Source organism: Episyrphus balteatus, chromosome 2 (assembly GCF_945859705.1).
Source record: "Episyrphus balteatus chromosome 2, idEpiBalt1.1, whole genome shotgun sequence".
NCBI classification, from domain to species: Eukaryota; Metazoa; Arthropoda; class Insecta; order Diptera; family Syrphidae; genus Episyrphus; species Episyrphus balteatus.
In genome coordinates, this window is record NC_079135.1 from 50,233,326 (window position 1) to 50,255,338 (window position 22,013).

The 22,013-nt window shown below is 30.2% G+C and overlaps 1 protein-coding gene across 1 annotated transcript in view; it reads left to right on the forward strand.

Moving 5' to 3' along the window:
* The window catches only part of LOC129908397 (G-protein coupled receptor dmsr-1-like), a 200,698-nt gene that overhangs the window by 69,248 nt on the left and 109,437 nt on the right, over positions 1–22,013 (forward strand). Inside the window, exon 2 of the mRNA XM_055984855.1 lies at positions 16,055–16,075. The gene's annotated coding sequence lies outside the window, so the exon portion shown is untranslated. The remainder of the gene's footprint in view (positions 1–16,054; positions 16,076–22,013) is intronic.

Consider the following 22,013-nt stretch of genomic DNA (forward strand, 5'->3'; position numbering starts at 1 on the left):
CATGGATTTGCAGTAGGTATAAAGGTACACCATACGGTAACGGTAGCGATGCACACCCTGGTGACGGTGCTTTATATTTTTGTACTGCTCCGATCTCGTGTTTCTTCCGGTGTGCGACCAGCATTAAGCGTACAGTTGGTTTATTGGAGGTCAGAATAATTAAAGAAAAAGAGTCACTTTTCAACTTTGAGCAAGAACAGCTTTGATGCACATCCATGTATACTTGTAGTACCTACCTACTCAAAATACAGAAAGAAGTTAGGGGACAGGGTGGCAAGACGGGGTGGTGGGTTAAGATGGGGTACCTAGCAAATTTCACAGTTCAATTGATTAATCACGCTCGTTTATTCATCGTTCTATGCGCCGCCATTATACGTGTCAGTCGCCCGGTGGTTAGTGGTTCAAAAGTGCGTAAGCTTGAAAAAAAATTAAAAAAAAGTGTTTTACAGCAAATCGCTTACCATATTTTCTTCTGGTTTGCCACGTGACTGTGGGTTGTTTAATAGCTTTAGCTGGTGAGTTGTTGCGGTTGCGGTGATTGAAGCTTAAATTAATCTACAATAAGGTAAACATTGTGTTTCCTTAAGATTGTTGGCTTTTTTTTTGTTTTTCTTTTTTGTTTACATAAAAGTGTCTCTGCAGCCAAGATGGGATACCCATACCCCATCTTGCCCACAATGAGAATAATTAAGTTGTTTTCCGTAAAAATGAGCATTCAAAAAAGAACAGCCCATCAACGAAAACAGCAAAAAGAAGAAGATACTCATCATTTAGAGATGAAAGTGAAGAAGATGAAGAGAAATTATATTCCGTTTCCATTGAAGGGTGGATATCCTGCTCAGCACCTTGAGTAGCATAACCGCTTAAAATAAAATTATAAAATTTTTGGATTAAAAATTGACATAGATTATATGAAATTTCAATGATTTTTTGCAGGAAATAACTTTAAAATAGTATCATTTTGTTGAGACATTAGATAAAAAACATGAATAATAAAGTTTGAAAAAAATCGGAGCAAAATATAAAAAATTTTCTACAATGTTATTCTACTATGGGCCAATTTTTCAATAGTCAGACAAACCTCAGATAGAGCTTATTCCTAGGAATACAAGTTTTTTTATATTGACATTTATTCTTCTAAAAGGCTAACATTGAAAAATCAGGGCTAAAAGAATATTTATTTTATCTATAAACGTCGATATAAACCAATAAATACCAAATATATGATGGGTCTTTTCGTTGATTTCTGGCTTAAAACAGAAAACTTCAGAGGCCAAAATCTTTCTTAACTGAGCCAACTATGAAAAACTTAGGCCGCCATCGTGTTAAGCATGCTCTCATACTCATACGAATTATCTTTAGTAGATGGGAGCCCCATCTGTTGTTTTTTCTTTTAACTAGCACAGTGTAATTAGTTGTTAATTAAAAAATAAACTTGATTATTTCACTATGTAAATTTCTATATTGTTAACGTTTCAAGCTTAAGTACCCCATCTTGCCCCCCTTCCCCTACCTACTGAAGAAAGAAGAGAAGGTTTACCTATGGTTTATGGAAGTGGCGTGTCTAAAGGGAAAGTTTGAAACAAATTATACAATCCATGCATTTCAAGGTACCTAACAGCCTCGTAACACAGAAAAGTCGATTTTTCAGGAGAGGCAAAAAACTAAGTACGAAGTGTATAAGTTCCAGTACAAATGTTCCGGTTTTGACTACGCGAAGCTCTGAAAATATTAATTTTAGTCAAACAGGGTCTTTTTCATTAGAACCAGATTTTTCTCTACAGTATTAGAGCATCATTACCTACCTCAAAATCTAAAAGAGCGTTGAAATCCTGAGAACTCGCGAAGTGGATAAGGTACGGTACATACTGTTTAATCAATCAAATGTTGCCTTTGGCGCCTTCCAACGGCTGGCTTGCAGCTTTATAAGTCCTAAGTGAACCGTTCACCCATCTTTGTGATAGGATATAATGAGTCGCTATACCTATTCTTCTTTCCCAATGTTATAAATATCTCAAAAATATGTCAGCTTTATACCTATAATGGCTTTGCATAAAGATAACACTTCTGCATATTTTAGGCAAATAATCATAACAATTCAATTCCTTTCAAAGCAAAACTTCCTTAATACGTTTTGACCACGTTCTATTACCAAGTCCCTAACCAACATCTTTTATCACACAAACCCTTTATGAATTTTAATCACAAACAAAATAATAATAAAAACTTATTCATTCCATTTTATTCATAGACATTATAAAAACCCTTTATAACGAAGTCAACATTTTGAATACCTAACCGGCGCCGTTATTCATTTTTGTAGAAGTTTCAAAATTGTGAATTATCAATTCAATGAACACAAACAAAAGGCAGACTTGAACAAAAACAAAAATAACAAGAGCAATTTCTCTCAGCCCTATCAAAAAGCTGCCCAATTACCAATTTACGTCCAAAAAGATACTGTTTTCAATGTACAAAGAGCCGTTATCAGGATTATCTTTATCTGGAGACTTAAATTTATTACATGGAATTTGCGTAAGGAGATGGTTATTTTCTTTTAGTTTCCTCTTTTGGAAACAATACCGCCTACCCAAACTTCACACCAACCCACTTCCTTTTACCGCCCTCCCTCCCCCCTTGTCTTGAACCTCAATCCTTGAAATCCTTTTAAACATCATGACTGAGAATATTCTTTGTGGATTATGTGTGTTGTGGGCGATAATGTTCACAGAATCTCTGACCAAAGACCAATTCTCTCAAAAAGAAGATAACAGCAATTGATACTTAGTAGAGTTTTCCATTTCATTATTCCACTGAATAAGGTTGTTTTTTTTGCTCTTGAATGTTCGCAATCAATTTTATCCTTCACCTTCCACAATTCGGGGTTTTATATGCGGGATTGGTTGTGTTGCATAGAAAAAACCCTAATAAAAATTTAAGGGCCAAGGCCGAAATGTTAAAATAAAAACAAGAGTGAAAATATATTTTTTTTTCTGTTTTAAAATGGAGGAATTTCTTCTACTTTTTTAATGTACACACTTCAGAAGTTACATCTACATTAAAGTTTTAACAGGTTAATAGAAAAGGATGTGGTAAATGGCAAATTCCTTTGGCAACATGACAGTTTAATTTTAATATAAAACCCGAATTTTATTTTCTGAGTTGACAGAATTTAACGTCTTTCTTCAATAAAAAAAAGTGTCACGACAAAATGTTTTTCCACATGTTTTCCTTAAATTGCTGTTCGAAATTTGTCATAAAATTTTATATGTCGTGGCTAGTCGTATTTAATCCCTAGATTATTTACAGTTTCATGTCGTGTACCATATCATGGATATTGATACTATGTTATTGATACTTGGTCATAGAGGGAGGAAAAACTTTTTACCAAATCCACAAAAAAAAAGAAAAGATTTGGTTGCACGAACTTGTTCTTATGTTAAAGTTGCTTCGAATATTAAAGCTTTCTTAAAATGACAAAGAATTTTTAGAAATTTATTTTTGAAAATCGTTTGAGCCATTTTCTGAAAAATAATTTTTTTTATACATATAGGGGAGAGTGGGGCCAAATGTAACACTTTTTTCTAAAATCGATGGTTCTCCTACAAATTTGAAAGTGGGTCAACCAGACCTTTTTTAAATCAAGGACCCATGTTTTAGCTCCAAGATCCATCATAAAAATTTAGCAAAACATAACGGTAATATTGAAAAATAAAGCTTCCAAAAAAAAAATCGTGTTGTTTCAACTTACCCCACATACGGGGCAAAGTGTAACACATACCGGGGTAGGTTGTACCAAGAACTAAAAATAAGAGAAAAATACCTTTATTTGTTTACCTATATTTATTTATTTTTAATTAATAACAATAAAAAAAAACCTCAGTCATGAAATTTTGGTGCAAATTTGTAAAAAGTGGAGCAAATCCAAGATTTCCAGAGAAAATTTGACAGTAGTCTTAAATAAAAGTTATTCGAATTCATAAATTGTTTTATAAGCTTTATGAATTCAAGTTGTGGTTCAAAAATGTGTTTCCAATTTCAAAATAAATACAAATTCAATTACAAGCATTCATATTCAGGGTTGTTAATTATGTTAGGTAAACAATTTTTCAATATAGGTAGGTTTTTACATGGTACAACTTGCCCCGGAAAAATGTTACAACTAGCCCCAGCATGAAATTTGGCACATAAAATCAATTTAAAAAAAAGCGAAACTGATATAGACATAACATATACACGCAATTTGAGCCAAAACACAGTTGCATATAACAAAAAAACACTTAGCACTCTATCTTTTTCGGGTAAAGAGGTAGACCAAAAATAAAATTAAAAAAAAAAGTTACAAACATGCATTTTTTGGGCACCACTATTGTAACTTCTCACCATGTCGTCTAATCTTCATCTTCAAAATTGAGCATTTTTCTCCTTTACGCGTTTCTTAATATTGAAAGGAACATCGCTTTTTTTAGCTGTTAATTCTTACCCCTGTTACATTTAGCCCCACTCTCCCCTACCTAAAAATTTGCAAAAAATTTTCAAAAAAAAAAAAAATTAGGTAGATGCCTTTTGTAAGGAAAATATTGATTGACCCATAAAAAACAAAGTTTCAATAAAATTCATTCATCCGTTATCAAAAAATTGATTTTCCAAAAAAAAAAAAAATTTTTTAACTATTTTTAAGATGGAAAATGAAACAATATTTTATTTGCTGTAAATAATGATAAAAGAGTATTTATTTTATTTAAAAAAAACCTATAAAATGTAAACAGAAATTAAATTAATAAAATATAAGAAATGATTAGAAAGCTAAACCAATTAAAAAACAAACCACACAAAATATAACACATTTCACATTTTTCTTGATTTTTATTCCTAATTCACTGTAGCCAGTGTAGAACCATATTGTTCCTGGAAAAAAAAAAAACAAAACTATCAGTATTTCATAAGTGTCAAAATAAAAATAGATTAAAAAAAAAAAATGAAATGACAAATAAGAAAAAAGAAGACCTCTATTCCGATGGTTCAGAGTCTTCAATAGCCAGCAATGAAGTTATATTATTTTTGTTGGGTTAACATTTAAACAATTAAAATTATTAAATATACATACATACATATGTATGTAATTTTTTAACCATCTTGATTTGATAGAAAATTTAAATTTATATGAAAAGTAGTGTCTTTGAAAGTTGAGTTAAATAAAAAAAAAAAACTGAAAACCGACCAGTGTGGATTTAGTAGCACTTTTGGCTGGAGTATTCTTTTATGCCAAGGAATCTTAATCAGTAATAAAAACTCTTGAACGAATTTATTCCATTCAAAAGGGTCTATTCAATGACTATTAATCTAAATAATCAAAATTATTAATTTATTAAATATAATTAAAAATAAAGTTGTTTTACTTATCAAAAAATATCCACTCCTCGAATTCAACCCCAATCTAGGGTTCATCCATTCCCTCCTACTAAACTAAAATACAAAAAACTTATAAAACAGTGTTTAAGCAATAAAATTTATATACAAACTTACCTACATTTCTAAAAAATCTTCTTTAGATTAAATACCTATCCATTTTTCTTTAAATTTCTTGGTTTTTTTTTTTTTTTGATAATTCAATTTTTCAATTTCAGATTATATCTGAATATCTATATAAGGTAGGTATTTCAATGTGGCAAAGGAATTTTGCATATTACATTTTCCAGCTTAAGTACCTACTGTTAAGTGGATGTGAATTATAAAACTAAAACGAAGGTTGGTTTGTGAAGGGAATCGCATGGATAACTTGATTCAAGGATTTAGCAAGTGCGCTACGAGATAACTTTTTTCAACACCAAAGTCTCTGGCTCAATTTTTGATAAAGTGCATTGACGTTGGTAAAAATTCATTTGATGGGGCAAAATTTAACACCAAAACCCAACATCCTTGGTTTGAACAAGAAATGTAATGGTATTGCATGAAAATTGTTGAAAATGTGATCAATGCACTTTTTCCATACAATGTTCAAAACACCTGAACAACAAAGTCTTTGGCAAATTTTGGATAAAAGTGCAATGGTGTAAAAAATAATTGAACACGAATGTATTTGGTCGAAAAGTGTTGAAAATGCATTCGTTGCACTTTTTTTCAAAAGTGTTCAAAAAACAGTTGAACACCAATATTTTTCTCTATAGTATCTACCTATATTGCAAGTAAAAATAAACTTGTGTAAGCCTCAATCAAGACAAAAGCAAAATCACCTCAATCTATTCATCAAGCAGCTGGTACTTCAACGGAAAAACTTTTTCCCCATTGAAGTTACCTACTTCCATCAAAGTAAGTTTGAAATTTCTGTTTGTAAATAAAGTGAGTGATAACAAAACTACCTAGGTATGGCAAACAAAAAAACTTTTCTTTTCATTATTATCATAAGAATACAACATCTTTTTAACTTTCACTGAATTCCAAAAAAGTTCTGAAAAAATCAATGTTTTGTCGATTGTAAATATTTCCTCCAACAGTTTCATTATTTTTCCTCAATAAAGTTTTCAAACTTTTTTAGATCCTGTTTTTTTTTTTGTATTCCACAAAGAGGACATAATTTTTAATATTTGCTAAAATCATGATTACATCAATGACATCATTTAATAAGTGATTTTAAAAGTTGGCAAACTATCAAAGTTTCTTGTGAGAATTTTTCTTTTCAAACGAGCTAACTGCTGTTGTAGGGTGTCAATAATGACAAAAGAAAACCATATTCATTAATATTTCATAAAAAAAAAATGAACAAAAAAAAATTATTGCACAAGGAAACCTCTACCATCATTGAATAGAAACTTTTTTATTCGATAAAGACAACTTTTAGTTGTTTAGTTGTCAAGGTGTATCGCTCGTTTCGTTACCTGTGACAAAGTATTCCATAGAACTTTCAATCAGTGGGTGCAGAGAATATTTTTTCATATCTTCAACGGGGTAGCTTTTAGTAACTTTTGTTGTTTATTTTGTATTGCTTTGCAATTGATAAAGGAAACCTAAAAAACGATACAAAAATTTAGGGAAATTATCGTGTTATTCAAGTTTAAAATAAACTTATTTTTATGGAATCATAATTGAAATGTATTTTTTTAAACCATAGCGGATTTGTGAAGAGTTCGATTTTCTTAGTTTGTACCTTAGCTTTCTCCAAATATTGTATACCTACTTATACAGATTACAGATACAAGTACTTTCCTGAGGGTATATGTTCATATCTTGATGGAAATTTTGCAATAAAAATATCTTCTGAGAAATTTAATTCACATAGATAAATGTAGGTAGTTGAAGTGGGGGCAAGACCGCCCCTTTAGTGATTAACTGCCTTAAAAACCAATAAAAGACATCATTTAATTAAAATAAAATCTTGATTGATTAAGTTTAATGTTTTTTGCAGGAACTCCAATTATTATATTAAAAATAAAAAGTAATGAACAAAAGATAATACGTTTTGAAAAACATCTAACAAATTATACATTATATCAAATTCTGTTGGTAGTAAAACCTTTTCTTTCTGTAAAAATGGAATTTTTACACGTATGACATATTTGCATCTGTTCTCACCTTTCACTGTAAAAAAATAAAAAGTTAAGACTTTAATTGTTTCACTTTCAAAAGTACAAATTATTTTTCCCGTAAATGTTAACGATTTCATGAAAAAAAAAACACAAAATTTACCGCAACTTTTTGTAGTTTCAACCGAATTTACTCATACTCACAGACATGATCTATCATACCAGAAGCTACTTATTTTATATTACAAGTGTTGTCAATTTTAAAAAAACGGTCTTAACTTCACTTCCCCTACATCAAAATATTCGGATATTCGATTCTTTTATTCATGTAACGTATGATTTCTTTGAAAATTAAAAATTAATTTTTTTTAGTAATACCTCTTAGAGACAATCTTTGTCTGATTATTTCAGATTCTTCGGATGGTCATATGAAAATAAATTAAATTTAGCTTTGAAAATATTTTCAATTTCTTAGATCCAATTAAAGTTCACATTTTATTCATAAATCGCTTATGTCCTCCCCCAAACTACAAATGTAAAGTTTAAGAAAAATATTGCTTAACAAATAGCTATTATCTGTTCAGTTCTTTAATCTTTGATGTTTTTCATTTGAATCCTTTCAAATCAAAATTGATCTGAAATTATGTTTTTGTTTTCCAACTTAAAATCAAAGTGTTTTTTTAAACAAACGTAAATAAAAATACTGCCAATGAGATTGCAAATCAGCTGAAACGCATACATATATTTCTTTAATCCTTATTTATATTTGCATCTGTATAATAAATAGTAAAATTATCACCTAGCGGATAATAATAATTTCATGGTTTCAATTATTATTATTACTTACATAACATACCTACATATCTCTACTGTTTACACGCAAGAGCTGAAGGTTGCGTTGAAGATATACAGAAAAAAAAAAAAACATAGAACACCCTTGATATATGAATTCTATGAATTCATGATGCGGAATGCAAACAACACAGCATCCGCATCTACAGTAAGCAATATGAGAATATATAAATGAATAAAAATAATAATATGAAATTCCAGAGGAAAACAAAATACAATTTTTCTTGTGTCAGAACATTATTTTATTTCTCGCGCAGTTAATGGAAAATATTCACGAGTTTTATAGACAAAAACGAACACTAGGCATTCTGAAAAGGTGCATGGAATTATATAAGAAAAAATCTAAGTCTAAAATAAAGTGCAGCATTGAAGATTTATGGAATACAGAAATTCACAAGAAGAGTAATAAACAATTATACAAAATTCATATTAATGTTTTTATGGGTTGGAGATTTCGTTTCAAGATTCATTATCAAGAGCTTTCAAATTCAAGAGAGTGATTATGATATTCATGATTGTTTATGATAATCATGATTGTAACTACCAAGACCATAGGTTTGGCCGGTATCAATTCATTGGTAATTTTTAATGACTTTGAAAATTCTATAAGTAGGTATACCTGAAAACAATACTTAAGCTTAGAAAGTAGCTCCATGAAGCCAGAACTGCGACCTCAAAAAAAAAAAAATTAAAACGGCGGATAAATGGATACAAACAAAAAATCATCGTTTTTCCAACCCCCGTTTAGGAGTAATTCAAAAAACAAAATTTGGCACTGAAAAATTGTAATTCCCCTAAAATCCCCTAAAATCCCCAAAAATCAATTTTTTTCTAAAATTCAAACTGCTCTCATTTTTCCACCTCGAGTTCTTCACGTTACCAAAAATCATTGTTTGTCCACCCTCTGTTTAGGAGATATTCCAAAAAGAGTTTTTTTTTATAGCAACTCTCAAAAAATTACGCATACACCACAGTGTACCTACTGAAAATTAAAAAGTCCCCAAAAATTATTTTTTTTTTGCAAAAATTCAAAGGGCAATCGTTTGTCCACCTCGAGAAATGGATACAAACAAAAAATCATAGTTTGTCCACCCTATGTTAAGGAGATATTCAAAAAAAAAAAAAATTTGTACTGAAAAATTCAAAGTCCCCTAAAATCCCTAAAAATTATTTTTTTGTGAAAATTCAAATTTTCGACGTTTGTCCACCTCGAGTTCTTTACGTATATCAAAAATTTGTCCACCCAATGTTTAAAACATATTCAAAAAATAAAATTTGTACTTAAAAATTCAAAGTCCCATAAAATCCCCTAAAATTAAAATTATTTTTCTAAAATTTGAGCGTTTTAGACGATTTTTCATTAAAAAAAAAAATTTGCTCTAAATTTTTTTTTGAAGGGTGGACAAACGAAAGTTTTGGATAGACAAACATAGACATACGGTGGACAAACGAATTTGACAACTTTGGTTCAAAAATTTTGTAAGTACATTTCTCTTAATTTATTATTTAATAAATTGAATTTATTTTTAACTTGCGGTTTTCAATTAAATTTTGCGTCGAGACACATGTCAAGTTTTTTTTTTTCCCATTTGCAATTGGAATAAGATTAGAACCTAAATTAATTAAACTACATATTTTGGGATAAAAGAAAAAACCTTTTAAAGTCAGTCCTAGTTGCACAACTTTAAATAGTTATTGAAATATTTTGCTGCCTACTCCTCATAACAACTTAAAGGATCTAAAAACCTTCATTTAAAAAAATAAAGCACAGCTGTCCCCGGAAGCATTCTTTCGCTCACTTCTCTTACGATAAAAGTTCTACACTTCAGAGAGTGCCTAAATTGAACCCTTACTTGTAAAGCTAGATCTAATTTATTAGAACTCATTTAACTGTCAATATACATAGATTTTTATCCTACGGTTGAGAAAAAAAATCCCATATAAGATACCAAGAGCCATGGGCTTCCATAAAACCGTTATTGTGTCTTTTTTTATGTAGTATATAATATCTACTATATAATTGTATCCTTTTGTCTAGAGATAAGCCTGCTTTTTTTTCTCCTTCCATCAGTACCTATTTATGGCATCATAAATGTCGGCTTAAGTGAACATGTGTTCCGACATCGATATGAAATCAATTGAGTGCCTTAATTTATTATCAGAACAACTGTACTGTCCGTGTCCAATAATAGTTATAATACCTCTACATATTTATCTATTCCAATTTTGGCAACAACGACCGACAATGAGATACATTTTGTTATTTATGTCGGTAGGTGTCTTGCAAATGAAAACATTTGGCTGCCGATTATTTTCAACAAAAAGACAAAAAAAAAAAATATCAGATAATGAACCAAATATAGAAAGAAACAATGAGGATTAATTTATGCAAAAATAATAATAATCATATCCCCATTCCCATTTTTTAGTTGAGTGTTGAGACCAGCTGCAAGTGCGATAAAGATATAATTCATCACTCTTGATGATGAAATATTTACGACTATTTTTTCTTTTTTTAGCATAAATTACAAATTTATTCAAAGCAAAAAAAAAAGGAAAGTATTCACAGATACACTTCATTTTCTATTCATTTCTTGAATGTGGCATTCAAGAAATTTCTTTTCTTTCAATTTTTCCCCTACGACACGACGACAACGATTTTAAAATCGCACAAGAGAGAATAGTTCTGTTTTCTTATATTTTTCCTCATCTTGTAGGAATATTTTAAATTATTATAAAAAAAAGTGTCAATGTCAAAACATTTTCCAAGATAATTCTTTGCATTCTGCCAAGCGAAATGTAAACGAATTTTAAATTGAATAGTTTCTTGCATTCAAGATTCAAGACCATGCCATATCATTCGTGTGTAGGTACGTCATAGAATGTGTCTGATTTTGAAAGCTGGACGTCAAACATTGTCAGTGATATTCAAAGAGTGTGTGACAGGGAAAAATTGTAGTATTTTTCTTAATTTTCTTTTGTGGGTGTGTTGTGTATGCACCTGAATTCGAGTACAAGGCATTGAATTATTAAATAAAATGCTTCGGTATGTTGATTACTTGAAAGAAAAATTGAAAATATGATTTTTCAAAGCTTGGAGGAATTTTTGTTGTTGATATTTTCTTTGTAGAAAAACAAACAGATATGATTAAAAAGCTTAAAGGCTTGGCCACACCGGAGGGTATGCGGTAGCGGTAAGGGTAGAGGTAACGGTACTTGTATGGAACAAATTTCAAACTGACATATCAACGTTCAGATGTTGAATTTTTTTCATACAAATATCGTTACCTCTACCCGTACCGCTACCGCATACCCTCCGGTGTGGCCAAGCCTTAAAACATATTTGAAGCTTAGGGAATGTGAGATGAAAGAAAATATCAGTTTTGTTCATAGAAATACTCGTCATAATAATTTTACTCAGGGCCAATTTTTCAATAGTCAGTTAAACAGTCAGTTAGTACTTATTCCTAAGGATAGAGAAAAAATCAATTTTTCAACAGGCAAATATAGCTTATTCCTAAGAATAAATCTATCTGCTTCTTTCAGAGACGAATAAAATTATTCTAAGGAATAATCTCAATAAAAATATTGTGTCAGTTGTCAAAGCTGTTTTGAAAGAATTTTTGAAAAAAATACAGTGGAAAACAAAAAAACAAAAACAATCATGAATAAAAATGACGTTTAATTTTAAATATTTTTGAATTTGACAATTTTTTTTTGTTATTCTGTAGAATAAATTATTCTTGATTGAAAAATTCAATGTTTTTATCTGATTGTTTATGAGCCTAATAACTTTATTCGTCGAACAGTTAACTGACTGTTTATTAGAAGATTGAAAAATTGGCTCTCAGAGTTATAACTTTACTAGTTAAAAAAATCATAAAATCATCTCTTATAACCAAAAGGTTTCAATGATATTTCTCTTAAAAGATCTGTAGGTTTTGGTAGACAAAGTCTTACTTTTGAAGTTAAAAAACTATTTGTTAAACCATTATTTACAGTACCTGTTTTAGAATCATTTTCTTGATTTCATTTTTACTCGTAAATTTTTTAACCGATTTGAAACAAAATATTTGTACAAAAAAGTTTTAGTAACCCTTGCTTAAAAATTAAGAAAAAAAATCCAAAATATCAATTCCAGATTTTTTTCCTAATTTTGCATAAAGAAAATCCAAAAAGTTTTTGTTACCAAATTTTCGGCAAAACTGAAATGCTTAAGCAATATTCATTTAAGAGCCTTAGCAAGTTGCACCTTTTTTCTGTTTACCATTAAAATTAATGAATCAGAAACTTTGTAAAAAGTTTAAATTCGTAATTAATTTTTTTAAATTAAAAAAACACATTGTTATACCATTTTGAAGAAATTAACAATAATTTAAAAAAATAATTCATCAACTCGCTTTCAAAAACTTGATTTTGAAATATGTATAGGGGAAGTGGGGGCAAGACCGCCTATGAGCGCAAAACCGTTTTTGTACTATTTTGTACACTTGCAAATGGATGCCTTTCATTTCTGTAAGTTTTAGCAAGTTCAGTTGAGACACCGAAGAGTTACGGTAAATTTTGTGATTTTTCATCAAATTGTTATCGTTCAAGTGAAAAGTTAGATGCATTTTTAACACTGAAAAAAATAAAATTTTTAAGTTTTTCTTTTTTTATAATAGAAAATGAATATTCAAAAGTATTTTCAGCGACTCCATAAGGATAAATTAAAAATAATCCAGAACATCAGATATGATATGACTGGATAAAGACCGCCCATGGGCGAAATTGGAAGCTCTGGTAGCTTAAAAAAAAAGTAAAAAAAGAAGTCTACCGTTAAATCTTACAAAAAGCTTAGCGACATACGTCAAATAAATTATTCTGTAAGCGATGATTCCGAGGAAAAGGACTTTGCAGATTGTATTTGTACCTTGTACCTGCAAATGTTTTCTAGATCCAATCCAAAGTATTGTTGAATTAAGTGCAAAATGTGTACCAAATGGTACCACAAAGCTTGTGCTGGAGTGAGAACTAATGAAAATTTACCATAAGTGTGTTATTATTGCAAATAGACTACAAAAGAAACAATCTTTCTACGAACAAAATTTGATTGGGCGGTCTTACCCCATGATGGGGCAAGAACGTTTTTTGTTAGATGTTTTTTTTTTCAGATCTTATTATCTTTTGTTCAATATTTTTTTATTTTTTTATTTTTTTTTTGTAATGATTAGAGTTCCTACAGTAAACAACTAACTTAATGAATAAAGACTTTATTTTAATTAAAAGTTGTTTTTTATTGGTTTTGAAGACAATCAAACACCCCCTTCTAGGGAATTATCCAATACTGTTAACTTCCAAGTCGTGAAAGAAATACGGAAAGCGCTCGTTTCAAGTTTTTTTTCATTTACCGTTACAAAAACTTTATAACTTAAATAGTCAGAAGGGTCCACAAAATATATGAAAAATATTTGAAATGCAACTATTTAGGTACAAAAGTATTGTTTCCCAAAATAATGAAGCCTTAGTCCTTGATATTTTATTCATCAAGTTTGTTTGAAGTTGAAAAACTAAAAGCACAAGCGCTAGAGGTTCATGGAGACTAAGGAAGTTGTTGCATCTGCATCCTGATGCAAATCCTGGAAAGACGAACAAAAGTGTGTGAAAGTGAATGCACTCGTTGAACTATAATTTACAAATAAAAAATATATAACCCTATTGTTACCAAGTTACGCAACTCTCAGCTGTTGCCCCGGTCACATTCCAAACATCATCAGCAACAACCTTACATTTGGCACAATAGCGTTGAAATTAATTTCCGGAATAAGAAAGGATTCATCCGCTGCACCAAGAGAGAAGGCCAGAATGTTAGAAAAGTTACCATGCAGCTTACATCAGTGGTTGAAGTATGTGTGATTGTTCTGTGTCGGTTCCTGTGGTAAAATATGTCACGTTCAACTGCTTGCAAATGCAATGCTCGTTTTTAATTGAACATTGCTCCTATACTCGTGTTTATTGCACTCGTAACTAAATGAGGAGACGTGTGTCCTTCATCCCCATTTCTTCATCTTATTTCTTCATACATGTAATTCCATCATGTGTAGTGTGTTTGTTTGTTTGTATTTTCAATCCCTACGAGAATTACACATTTATATACAAAAGTAACACAATTTTCTTTTGGGTCTTATTTCTAAATTTATACTCGCACACACTAATATGCATAGATTTATGAGTGTTTATTTGAAAGAGTCACGAAAGCAAAGAGAAGTACCATGAAATGAGTTGCCAACATTTTGACCTTGTTTTTTTGCTACTACGACTCAGTGTCAGTGTACAGTGTATGGAAAGGTCCTTGGCTAGTAGGAGTTGAACTTAACTTGTGCTTACTGATGCAGAATTTCAGTTGATGCTGGGTGGAAGTGGTATGATGGGTATAGAGCAATTTGGGGATGACAGTGGGATATTGTTGTTACCCCTATGAGTTCTAAATGAGTTTAATAATTTTAAAGATTCAATTTCATGGTTCGTTGGAATGTGTTTCAGTTCAAAACAAGGACACACACACAAATACAATTAAAGTTAATACTTTTGTTACTAATTAATAAATATTTAGCTTTAAAATGGCACTGAGAAAAATTTCATTTCATAGTAATTTTAATCGATAAAGTCCTTGAATTTATAATGGAAGTTTATTTAAAGGCACTTTCCAATATTAAATTAATTAATTTTTAAATTTACATAGGTACTCATGAGAGTTACAAGGATTTTACTAATTGTAATGATGAACATATTTGCTCTTCGTTAAATTACTGCAAACTAATTAGTTTAATACACATAAATGTTTATTTAAAAACATAAATGTAAGTTACATTAATTGGTATTAATCTCGATCTCGATTGGGGATTACATTTTAAGGAACATCGAGGAAATTCCCTACCATTTCCAAGAATTGCAAACAAAATTTTGAATGAAATGACTTATATGTATTTAATTAATTTAATATTAAGAAAAACATTGAAATAGAAATTGCAGGGTTAAAAGAGTGAAATTATTATCATTTCAAAACTGGAAGGCTAATTGAACAGTTAAATTGAATTAAATGTTTTTGAAAATACAATTTTCCAAGGCTAATTATAAATCAGTTGCAGATTTAAGTTGTAGGTCAAAGTCGCAGAGATGAATAATTGCAAGTTACAGAGAATCACACTTTTAAATACCTATAGCATTTGAGTCGCGAGTTTGAGTTGCAGAGTTTTGAGTTACAGACGCAAATTAAAGGGTTTGGTATTAGATTTAATTTGCAGGGCTGAGTCACAGATTTTACTCGGACATTTAAGTTGCAGACTTACAACGCACACTCGACACAACATGAAAATAATATTTGTTTTGGAGACTTGAATTTGCGGATTTGAGTGTCAGATTAAAGTCGCAAGTAATAATTTTCAGTCGCAGACTTGTTGTTGGTTTGTCCATAACATATAACTTTGTACAAAGTATGTTCATTATTCGGAAAGAAATTAGGTATTGAAAAATGTTTGTGACCAAATCAAAAAGCATTACAATATTTCGAAATAATAATGTAATTTTTGATTTATTAAAATAAATAATATTGTTTTTAGGTACTTTCAATACAGACATTATTGACCAAAAATTTAAATCTAAAGTGAAGATGTATTAAATTTTGTTTTCTTTTTTTTTTCTAGATTGTTCTGGATTAATTAAAAGTAAGTACAATAGTTTTCCTATTGATTTTATGGGATTTTTTCTCTGAGTGATAATCGAAACCAGCCAAAAAAGTAAAAATCCGATAAAAAAGTAGGTTTTTATTTTTCAATTTTCTGAAAAACTAGAAGTTTCCACAACTGGACAACCGGGACGGAAGACCCCGAGGATAACTAGTCAGCAGACTTATAAAATTAAGTCGTTTCATGTACTATATTTATTTATTGGCCCCATTAAGTGAATTGTAAAATTTTGAAAAGTAAAACAATGATGTAATATTTTGTATTAACTTTGAACTCGAATGATTAGATTAAACAAAAAAAGTTTATACACAAGACCTTTTTTGTGGAGCAATCTGTTTCCTACAAGAATAGGTATGTCTTGTCCGTTTGATAATTATAATTTTTCAATTTGTTACAAAACTAATATAGACCAGGGTCGATAATTTTTGAAACCAAAAAAAAATCATAGTAGAATGAAACCCATTGGAAGAGGAGGTGAATATGGTAAAAATGAAAGGAAGAATAAATTACATGCGAACCAAGTTCGGGAAGTGGGTGGGTTGAATTTTTAATGATAAAAAATGGTATATCTCGATTTCCGGCAAAACAACAAATCCTATAGAAAAAAGTTGTATGGCAAATAATAAAAAGATCTACAACTTTTATATCAACAATTTTTTCACATAACCTCAAAACTTATGTGAAGAATTAAAAAAACCGAGTTTTTGGTTTTTTATTTTTATCTTTTTCAAAAACAAAAATTTTTCTATGAAATTTGGTGAAAACTTACCTTTTTATGTCCCAAATACACTGTAATTTATTTGATTTAAAATATTAATTTGTTCACTTTATTTTGACTTAATACCAAAAAACACCCTAGTTTTCAATCGAAAATTCAAGTGTCAAAATATCAGCTTTTTTCAAAAAGTCGGTGGGCATTTCGTTCGTTAAAATGTCTATTTTCTGATGGTGTAAAAAAAAAAATTTACATTAGTATACTATAGAACATGTTCTCGTAAAATTCAAAAAATGAAAAAAGCTTGAATTCGCAAAAAAATTTTTATCATTGTTTACAATTTTGGCCTATTTATTCAAATTTACACTTCAATTACTCAAAAAACGTAAGATTTCATGTAACTGAAGAAAAGATGAGAATTATCTTGAGATATGTTGGAGATCCAGGCTTTCAAGTTGGTGTTGGGGAAGACACGGGTCTTCTGTTATTAAAATACCAGTCTTGGCTTGAAACTCAGGAATAAACAATTTTAAGGCCTCCGCCTTTGCTTTTTTATATGAGGCTGTTGAGATTTGTTAATAAGTACGGCATACTTTTCTAGTATTTTAACAAACTTTAAGGTTGTTGAACGTTCTACTTTTGCCATTTTTTTTTAACTTCGAACACTCACTTTTAAACTTTTAAATTGTGTTGAAAATTAATTTTAAGTATATTCACTCGATTTTGTAGGTATATTTGATTTTTCTATTGAATATTGTTGAAAATTAAACGAAACAAAAAATTATAAAATTATTAAAGTAGATTTCATATATAGTGAAGTAAATTCTGTGTACTAAAATTAAAATGCTTTTTTCGGCATTTGTCGACAGCGTGTAAAACTTTTTAACCCTTTCGGACCCAAGCTATGAAAATCAATATTAAAAAATGTTTTTTTAGTATCATCGTGTCAAAAACATCACAACTAAGAAATATGAATAGCAAAAAGTTATTTTCCAAAATAAATAGCAAAACTAATGTGTTACTCTCTTGTTACATGTAAGTAACATGCACTGCCTACGACCACCAAAAAAAGTCGGACAACTGGGAAAATAATTTTTTATAGAACAGTAATGTAGGCTACTTCTTCTAAGCCAAAAAACAAAACACTTTCTGGATTAACATTCTTTATGTCTTTTTTTTTAATTATGACCATATATAAAAAAACAAATTTTTGCAAAAAAAAAGAAAAAATTGTGAATTTTAGTCCCTTTTTCGATTAAAAAAAAATTAAAGGTATGATATTTGACTAACTTTTTGTAATAATCCAGTAACTAGGCATTATTATCTTTCGATTAAGCCATCGAAACCTAAAAAAAATATTTAATGGAATATTTTTTTACGAATTTTTAAAAATATGTTACATGAGAGTAACTCTGGGTCCGAAAAGGTTAACCGCCTTAAACACCAGTTATTATTATCAACAAATTGTAACACAAAAAATTGTTTACAAATAAAATACCTGTGATTAAAAAAACCATAAAAGTGAACTTCTTACTATATAATCCAAAGTGTTGCGGATATTCTTTCGATAAGATTGTTTCCACTTTCAACCGAAAACAACTTCTTGAGCAGGATAATAAGAGTTTCTTTTCTTATTAATAATTCTTCATAAGTATGTTGAAAGGTAGACATATTATTATATCATCATGTTGTCGGAGGAAATATATTTAATCCTGACAGGAAATGTCAATAAGATAAGTATTATTCCAGCTAAATACACTTCCCAAAATAATTAATCTCTTCTAATCTGTATCTGAAATGCCAAACGAACTCCTGGAAAATCTCATGTGAATTCCAAAGGATTTTCATTTAATCACCACACATGCTTAATCATGCCATTTCCAACTAAAGGATATGAATTCCATTTAGAATTTTCTGGCTATCAAATATGGCCATCAATTAATCTTCTCATATAAAATTTTATATGTCATCATTAATAAATAAATGGCACTGACTTTATCTATATTTTAAAGGCTTTATCCGCCAGCAAAAAGTAGTTTCCAATAAATTAATTCAATTTACAATCTGTCACAAATGTATGCATGTATAATTACATGCCAATTAATTGCACTTTAATAATACTTAAGTGAACCCTGTTGATGCACTTAATACTTAATATGGAAAATGGCATTATCTTGTATGATAGCATTTATGGTATTATAGGGGTAATTCTGATAATGCCAATCATTGACTGCAAATTATCTGAGTATATGCATTTTCTATACAGTTCATTAAGTTCTCGTGTAAAATAAATTTATAAAATTATATGTAAATTAATGATAAACGAAGAGGTGAACTGAAGAATGAATTGTGATTTTAAGCAGCTTTATCTTTCACCTTTTTATTCAGTTAAAAAGAAGAATGATTTATTTAATTTTAATGCTGCTGATGGTGGCTTTTTTTCTTAATACACATGTTTGCATGTGTTAAAAGCTACCATTAATCTTCATTTAAACAAAAATATAACTTTACATTTTGCTTTAAAATACAAGTTTTTAAGAAGCCTTTAATGTAAATGTAGCGGTTTTTGGAGATTGTCCTGAGAGTTTTTTGGAATTCAAATAACAATTTTAGAAAAGTATAATTTTTTGAAAAACGGCTCCCAGGATTTAGTTAAAAAATTAAAAATGTTCTTTAAACTTTAGAACCTTGAAAATACAAACACCTTTTTTTATTATTATTGATTACAATTTTTATTTGATGTTCACTTGAAAGTGGTTGGACAGCGAGTGCCCATTATGCCGATCATTTAAAGGTACTTTGCCAAAAATGACAAGTCAGCATAATGAACACTCAGCGCGTGAGACTAAACATTGAACTTTTATTAAATGATCTTATTTCGTCTGGTCTCACGCAGAAGTAGGAGTTGGGTGGAAATATGATATGGTAGGAAAGGTAAAAATGGGTGATAGAATACAAAAAAATACATAATTATACTTAAAAAGAACACTCAGTGGGAACTGGTAAGAAATCATTTCCCATCGTGTCAGCAACAATGCAATGTGATAATACTATTGGTCATATGGTTACTTAAAATGCTACTAAAAATGTTTACTTAACATACTCCCCCCCTTTGAGGGATCTAATCCCTCAAAAAAATTTAAAATTGTGTGTCTATTTCAAAACGAGGAGCGCTTCTTCTAGGAAGTGGTTTGGGTTTTCTTTTTTTATATAAAATAAAAAATAATGAAGCCAATCATTGTAAGGAATAATATGAAGCTCATGCTATAATGATGGTAATCGTGCGTATTTATAGAATTTACCCAGGTATCATTATCTAGGTCTTTATCAACTTCACTAATTTTGCCTTTTAAATCTTCTATCTCTTTAAAATTAGTCTCATTGCTCGGGGATGTTATGATGTTCATATTTTTCATCGGAATTTTACCTTTAATTGACTCAGAAATTTTAATAGAGGGAACAAATGAGTTTTTTAAGGTGGTATTGCTAAAGACTCGACCATTTATCACTATGTGTGGAAGTTTTAAAATACATGGTATCAAAAATTCTATAAAACCACTGTCACTTAGGGTAAGACTTTTTGTTATTCCTTCACACACCAATAAACCAGTTACAGCCTCCTTAAGAGCAAATATCCAAGTATTGGAACTTCTTAGGCTTACCCATCGATCTTGAGAGATGGATCTCGTTAAACAACAGTGACTTAAAGCACTACTCAAATGATTCAGAAGCGAGACTTCACAACTTATACCGCTGTCTCGATGAATCATTGTTGGTAGTTGTTGGTTACAGACAAAATTTTTCGTTGAGAGGAAGTGGCATGATGATAGCTGATTTTCTGTTAATTCAAAATACCTATCTCTTGTTGCAGTGACTGCTAAATAAGGGGATGATAATTCTATTATGAAACTTGAATCATTTTGAAATAGAGGAAACTGAACTAAATTAAAAAGCTGAAATTCTTGGTTATCAACCAAAGGGATCATCATTTCAAATACTATTGAGTCATTAAGACTTCGTCCTTTAATAGATGACAGCTTAAAAATATCTAATACAGATGCTGTCGGAATGTTAAGATGGGATGGAATGTTGTTCCGAATAATTTGGAGCTGTTTAGTAAATTGTGACGGCGAAATAAAATGAGGATTCATTTTGACATTATTAAGACTAAGAAGAACGTCAAGTAATGTGTCTTGCAATCTTTCGAGGTTTGAAATTGACAAAATCAAATATGAAGTTAATGCAGAAAAGCGCTGACTGACATCGATTATTTCTTGATGCTTTTCAATGCTGTTTAAGGATTTTTCGAACATGGTTTTAAAACCTTGATATTGCTGACTGAGTTGCAGATTATTTCGTTTAAGCAGATTTACGGTTGAATCTGCGATTGAGCTCTGCTTTTTAAAGAGATGCACGAGATGCTGTTCATCTTGGTTGACCAAAGAGATTTGGTGCTGTATGTCCTTAGCATCATCTTGATCCAATACCCCAAATAAGCTATGTGCCACGTTTCCTATAAAATCGAAAGGAGATCTAGCAATTCTTATCCTTTTATTGTAAGAAGTATGATAATTATGAATGAGGTCATTGTTTGATTCGATTGCTATAACTCTTTGTTTGAGAGCTGTTACTGTAGGCAAACAGTACGGATTAATTTTCAATTCATCTAAACAAATATTATCCATTCTCTGTAAATAAGTTTTCACTTCTCCTAGCTCTAGCCAATATGATGATAAATTATAAAATATATAAATGTTCCAAAAACTATTAACGGTGCTCGCACTACCTATATCTTCAAAATAAATCCCTGTGGGATGGTCAAATTGGGTTATTCTTATTGGTTCGGTATCTGAAGAGGCAGCTAATGGAAACAATAGCAACATGAAGCATAATAATGATGTTAAAGAGTTAAGGAGGTATCTCCCACTTCTTAATCTCATCAGGGGTTGTTTTTTTATTGGGATTTGTGCAGCATCCTTTTGCTGCTCTTTATGGTCAATCGGTAGGGGACAAAGATTTTGAACAGCTCGTTGATATGTGCCGGTTTCAGTCTTAACATATGCCACTCGTACTAATCCGTCTGTTCCCTTGACAACTTCGATTACACGTCCGAGCTTCCATTTCATTGGAGGCTGGTGTGCATCTTTTAAAACAACCATTGTTCCAGGTTCTAGATTTTTGGATTCCACCTTCCACTTTAAT